The sequence below is a fragment of the Mercenaria mercenaria genome, chromosome 17 (genome assembly GCF_021730395.1).
Source record: "Mercenaria mercenaria strain notata chromosome 17, MADL_Memer_1, whole genome shotgun sequence".
In the NCBI taxonomy this organism is placed as follows: Eukaryota; Metazoa; Mollusca; class Bivalvia; order Venerida; family Veneridae; genus Mercenaria; species Mercenaria mercenaria.
Window position 1 is genome coordinate 15095401 of NC_069377.1, and position 6356 is coordinate 15101756.

A 6356-nucleotide genomic window follows, 5' to 3' on the forward strand; every position below is an offset into this window, starting at 1 on the left:
AATAATAAAGCGATAAGTTATAGTGATCTTTGATCGCAAAAGATATTTTCCAATCTTTCATGATTTATTTTCATAGAATGCTGCATTGATTTAACTCCATAATAGTAGTATAGAAATTAATACGTACTGGACGAAGTTGTATATTGCAAATTCTCATTTTACAACAATATTTAGCTGTTTTGAATCGCAATTAACCAACAAATCAGCCACGACGTCTGTTCATTCAGTTTCATTAAAGGACATATATGCTAATATAGGGCGATCAAGCTTGAAGTGTTACAGTATCATTCTACTTTTTATGCAAATTAGGAGTAATTTACCACAATCTCATGAATTTATTTTACATAAGGGCTGACACTCTGGCAGTTACTATATTAGTACTGAAAATAATAGTCAACTGGAGAAGTTTGTATATTCATTCTCATTGTACTGATAGATAACCTTTAGAAACCTGTTCTTCGCAAGTAACTGCCAACTTCCCCACATGAAACAGAGGTGGAGGACGAATTATTTCAGACGCAATAGAGAGTTTGAGATTTCAACCTTCGCCTTCGCCTTCAATGTCTCTCATATATATTTGGGGTAAAACGTCACCGATATGCGTGTATTTTATTTATATCAGACGTTGCTACTAAAGTTTTCCATGTAATATCAAGTAAGCCTAAGACTTCTCTTTATTACTCTGTGAAATAAAAAGTTTACTTTCAGGATTTCTGCTTATTATGTTATTCGATTATCCATATGTATAATTAGACTAAATTTGATGCGAAACACTATCAATAAGTATAAGAATAATGAAGTTTTGTATGGCTAATGATTTTTACTAAATACATTGAATTGAACCTGGAAGTATGAAATTATCGACTGATTTTGAGAAACTTTGAGATTTTGTTCAAACTTTAACTTCTACGGCATATTTGTTTCCCCAGACGGTATCGATTATACTAGATGGGCATTTTTGACGTATGAAATGAAGTTTTGAACGTCCGAAGATGTGATATCACGAAAGTCAAAACTTCAGTCTTTTTACATCTACTCTGTCCACATACTCGGCATCAAAGACTGAAATCTGGATGGAGGCACATGGCATGACAGTCAGTTTACTTGGAAGATGAATAATAACGCGCGATTATCATTTGGTCGAATATTTTATTTTCACTTCCAAATAAAATCAATCCGTTTCTGTCGGACACTTAATACGACAATTGCGTTTTAATTATAAACATAAAATGGTACTAGTCTTCTTGTGTTCTTCTGAAGTATCAGACAATTTCAGCTCTATAATATCATGATGCGAGAAGTTTCCTGTGGGTCAGTCCACCAATTGATTCTTATATTTTACAAAGAAAATCGGTTTTGAAACTCAGTGTGACCACTCCTCCCACCCCCACCCACCTTTAAATGGGTGACCCCCTCTTTAAATGTGGTGTCCCTCTAACCAAAATTCCTTGATCTGCACATGCTTTACTTATGAAATAGTATATTCAAACAAATACGTGTATATTTTCGTCTCCACATAATATTTCTTGTCTGTTTCGCTAGACAAGTGGTGACTTGGCACGATCATATTGTGCTGTCTGGGAGTTTGGCATCATACAGAGTCATAGAGTCATGATGCCAAAATGTATGATATCACGAGCGTATCTTACATTTGTTTCAAATTGCTTGTAAAATGTATTCATAAATTGTGTATATTGGCTCATGTTATCAACGTACTTTTTTAAAAGGTTTGATTTTCATCAGGTACATTGTATATGAGAGTCTACAAGTAAAACGCGTCTATTTAGGAATTCGATGTACAAAGTACCAATTTAAAGTGAAAAAAAAGTGAGAAAAAAAAACCTTTAAGAAAAACTATGAAGTACTAGTCAACAGCATGACGGATAAATATGTCCTTTATATTTTATGGGAATGCCTTTTGTGTTTGCTTTATCGCATATATTTAACTTAACTTAACTTCAAAGTATATCGAGAAATGCATTTGTAATAGTTGGTTCTCATGTTTTTGTTTAAAAATACTAACTGTATTATCTTTCAAGAGCACCATCAACAATAGAATACGTTGATATGATTATTAGCTCGGCTTTTCGAAGAAAAAGTAGAGCTATTGCACTCGCCCCGGTGGTGGCGTCGGCGTCGGCGTTGGTTAAAGTTTTTGATAAAGTCAAATATCTCTGTTACTATCAAAGCTATTGACTTGAAACTTAAAAAGGTTATTTACTATCAAAGTCTACACCAGGAGATACAATCCCCATAACTCTGATTTGAATTTTGACAGAATTATGCCCCTTTTTAACTTAGAATATTTTGTTGAATTTTTTTATAAAGTCAAATATCTCTGTTTCTATTAAAGCTTTTGACTTGAAACTATAAAAAGTTATTTACTATCAAAGTCTACACCAGGAGAAACAATCCCCATAACTCTGATTTGAATTTTGACAGAATTATGCCCCTTTTTAACTTAGAATATTTTGTTGAATTTTTTTATAAAGTCAAATATTTCTGTTTCTATTAAAGCTTTTGACTTGAAACTATAAAAAGTTATTTACTATCAAAGTCTACACCAGGAGAAACAATCCCCATAACTCTGATTTGAATTTTGACAGAATTATGCCCCTTTTTAACTTAGAATATTTTGTTAAATTTTTTGATAATGTCAAATATCTCTGTTTCTATTAAAGCTTTGACTTGAAACTCAAAATAGTTATTTACTATCAAAGTCTACACCAGGAGACACAATTCCCATAACTCTGATTTGAATTTTGACAGAGTATATCCCTTTCTAACTTGGATTTTTTTTTCATTGGCAAAGCTCTAATTCAGTCAAGCACTGAGAAAAATCGAGCGCGTTGTCTTACGGACAGCTCTTGTCATTTTTATTTCCTCTCATGTATGATTTACAATCGTGCATTGTATACTGACATCATTTTACATAAAACCTAAATGTTCGGAGCAACACCAACGAGTTTTACATTGTTCACATTGTTTCGTTTTTTTTATCGTAATCGCACTAATATCCATGCGATTATTATATTAATTGAAATGTATTTATCTAGTTTTCTTTTTTAAAACCTCTTGTAAAAGTCCTGCCCTTTCGGACAATTGATATCAAAATGCACGAAAAAAAAACGATCATAGTTACGGATAAATTGAATGGGCGGATTAAAAGAAGTAAGGTTCATTCTAAAGTTTGAAATCTCAAGGAATTTTAATCGAACTTCAACTTCATACGTTAACTTCGCAAGAGACGTTGAAGGGGAATGCGAAGGTTGAAATCTCAAACTCTCTAATATCTTTTATCAAATCGTCACGGGGAACAAACGCCTCGAACAGGGGGTCGAAATCACGACCCCGTGATACGTAGATCTGCGCTCTCCGTATTGAGCTAAGCGGGCGGGCTTGGTTTAAAGATAGAAACATCTCTGAAAATTGAAACTTAAAGGAAACACATGCATTGTAATCGTATACGAATTGAAGATACGGAAACTAAAGGGAAGTAACAATTAATTATTGTATTAAATAAATAAATAAATAAATAAATAAATAAATAAATAAATAAATTGATAAACATCATGTTACATTTTTTTCTAAACAACGTTTAATAGGGGAATTCTAACATTTATATTACTACCTAAAACCGGATATAGATCTAAAATTTTATTGGAATTTTAAAAAAGACACCTTGTTTAGGAACGTCATTCTTATTAAGTATAATATTTTAATGCATTTATGTCATATTCCTACATGCATTATTATATTTGATAACTTCATAGGAGTAGTGCTAAATAGTTAAAATAGTCAATTGATGTTTCTTCAGTTGTCTTTACCTGTTTGACAGTAGATCTTTACAAAGTGTTGCTTAGCATCCGTCAAACTGTGTATATACTCCAATAAAAGCAGACATCCAACGCCCATTGATATCAATATATCCAATAACTTATATATTTCTTTTACCTGCTTAAAGACTGATAATACACTATAGTAGAGTCAATCCAAAAATTCCTATATATTATACATCACTTAATATTCAATTACATAAAAATAAATCTGATATCAGTACATACTGGTGCATTAAATAATAGATATTATTAAATAATAATGCAATAAATGTCTTCCATGTCCAAGAAATGACAAACTCTTTTTGCTGCTGAGAGCCAGATAGTATTTTCCAATATTGAAGACGACGTTCCCTTGTTAGGATATCGGATAAAGCTTTTATTACTTAAAACGGCGATAGGTAGCGTTGCTAATTTCCTCAACATTTAAGAGACCAGAACGACCGACCCTTCGTTTTGTCAAGTCCTGACCTTATTGTATTTAACGTACATCTGTTTAGATTTTCAATGCTAACACTTTTGCGAGGCTTTAAAATTGAGAACAGAAAAGAGGACGTTGTTAATGTCGGCAAAATTGAAGAGACCAAAACTATCTCCGCACTAACTACATGTATCTGTAGGCTAAATTGTTTCGAACGGACAACATTTATTCAGTCAAGCTTGGTATCATTGCAGTAACTTTAGATAATGTCATGTTGACCTAATGTGTTTACTGGAAATAACTTCCGAAACCCTTGAAATTATATGTAAATATATCCCTTTTCGTATCAGATGATAGCTAAGTCAGAACTGATTACTGAAAAGATGAGTTTATGTAATTGGCAATCAGACTACTGGTATGTTCCAAACATATTGAATTGACTACTTCCCCTCACAACTTGTTAACGAAAATAATGAGAAACATATATACGGATTTATATAGTTTGGGTACAAAAAGGTAGTATTACAACATTAAGAACAAGATAAAGTATTCCAGATATCACTTCCTACACACAAGATGATTTGTTTGGTTATGCTAGCTGAAAAAGCACCCCAAATGTCCCTGTATTGTTCTGACATACTAATGTTTCTTAGACTCCTCTACTTTGATTGAGGTATCCATCCTGGCGGTAACAACTGCTTCTCCTAGTGTTCATTTGTAAATGAAATCTGCAATATCATGTTAATATTGCTTTCATTAAAAAAACTTGACATAAATTACAAGTGAACAATTCTATATAACATTGCTTCAATGGGATAACCTTCCTAGAGACTAACTATCACGTGCTTTGGTATCACGTGCAAGAAATACTAGGTAAATCTTTCATATCCCTGTCTTATCTGGTCTAGTATCTTTTAATGCGTTTTTCTATTTAAATCGGTTTAGAACTTCTTTCATCTTAATTGTATACCATGACCTCTATGAAACCACTATAACTTTAAGTAGTCAGGGCGAAAGTGGCACAGGGAATATAACATTTTGTCTCAAATTTCACAGACTGGATAACCGCAACAACAAGAGATCAGGGTGTTGTTCACATATCGTTAATCTAATGTCCTCTAACAAATCTCATATAAATCTACAGGAGTTACCTGATCTTTAAATATGCTGTTTGCATCATGTTATTTTCACGTTTCATTTAACTGATCGAAAGCTAACATTCCGTTTTTGTCTACACATTTCGGACGTTTCAGCACAATAACTAGTACTATGCAAATATGACTAGAGCGATGTTAATATATTGTGCCCTAGACATGCAAGAGAAGGAACGGTCGATTTTCTTTTCAGCGTCTACTTGTAAGCGTTAATGCCTTTTTTTCCTTTAACCTTCTTTCGATCAAAAGGGTTTCGCTGTTATTGAGTCAAGCATATATTTCTCATTAAAAGATATACAAAAATAACTGAGATATTTCTAGTATGCATGAATGACCATGTAAGATAAGAAGCTTTATGCATTCGATAATTTACTGGTGACTTGTGCACTTGTATAGTAGGTGTTATTTGGTGATACACAGTCTTTGGAGGATTACAGAAGCTTCCGATAGATAGGCAATAACTTTCCCTGTAACTATTTCTTAGCAGATAAAACTGTTTTCTGCACACGGAACTTAATCATTTGAAATCAATCTGAAGAAAAATTAACAAAAGACACCAGACAGAAGTAGAATATGTAATATCTTATAGATGCATCGATCAAGAACATTGAAATTAATTAAATAGCAGTGATCAGCGATGCTAACCGTTGACGTAGCTTTTATGTCCATCGTTAGATTACTTTACAAGGCATTTTCATATGAAGACTTCTAATTGTTCATTTCAACTTCATAATTTCATGTTGCAAATATGAAGGCTGAGAGAAGTGGAAGTGATGATAATAGATTGATGGGTTTTACATGTAGACCATCGTTTAGAAATTCTCCCTCGCTCAGTACACGAAGCAAATCGAATTGATCGCACAATAAAATGTAAAAGAATATTAATTGCACTAACACTTTGTTACCGGTCACATCTGCTTAATCTTCTTTGTGGGAAAAATACTA